This window comes from Leptodactylus fuscus, chromosome 2 (assembly GCF_031893055.1).
Source record: "Leptodactylus fuscus isolate aLepFus1 chromosome 2, aLepFus1.hap2, whole genome shotgun sequence".
NCBI classification, from domain to species: domain Eukaryota; kingdom Metazoa; phylum Chordata; class Amphibia; order Anura; family Leptodactylidae; genus Leptodactylus; species Leptodactylus fuscus.
In genome coordinates, this window is record NC_134266.1 from 90,959,832 (window position 1) to 90,960,688 (window position 857).

The following is an 857-nucleotide window of genomic DNA, read 5'->3' on the forward strand; positions in this document are numbered from 1 at the left end:
CTGACCAATGGGTTGAGAACTATTAGGTACATCTGACCGGGGATTGGCGGGAGCCGGGGTGACTGGGCGGGTATCTCAGAGCGTGTGATTGACAACAGTATCAGCCAATGAGCACCCAGGAGAGGAGCCGCGTGTCGGGGGTGGGCGGAGAACTCTGCGCCTTTTCATGTAACGTTTTTGACGTAGTGGAAGTTTATTATGAGGCCGGGATGGAGCGGACAGCGGGGATTGTGCGCACATGGGCGGCGGGGTTCACAGGTTATGAAGCCAGTCCTAGGTGTGTGGCATACAGGGAAGCAACCTATGGAATAGATGGTTCTTCTCTCTATTTATTGTTAGAACCCCCTACTCACCAGAGGAATTTTTACATTTTCATTTTTGACACCCCGCCTTCCAAACCCCATAATCTTCACAGTGCCATAATTAAAGCCTGTGGGTCCCTCTGCAAAATTTTCCCCGGGGCCCCCTACCTAGAGCAAATTTTTGATAGTAAGGCCTCGTTCACATCTGCGTTCTGTATTCCATTCAGGGCTCGTTCACATCTGCGCCCAGGTCTCCATTTTGCAGGTTTCCGTTTCCTGCCCGAAACTGGACTGTAGACGGAAACCTGCAAACGTTTTTCAAAACCATTCATTTGAATGGGTTTGGAAAGTGTCCGGCCGTGAGCGCCTGTGAGCGTTTTGTGCTCTCCGCCACGAAACTGTATTTTTTTAACGGACACAAAGTCGGACATGCAGTTCAGTATTCCATTAAAGCGCTCACAGCCAGACACGGTTTGCCAGGTTTCCATCTTGGCAGAAGATGGAATCCTGGAAACAGAGAACCCAGCGTCAGGGAGTCCACTTGGAGATCCCCAA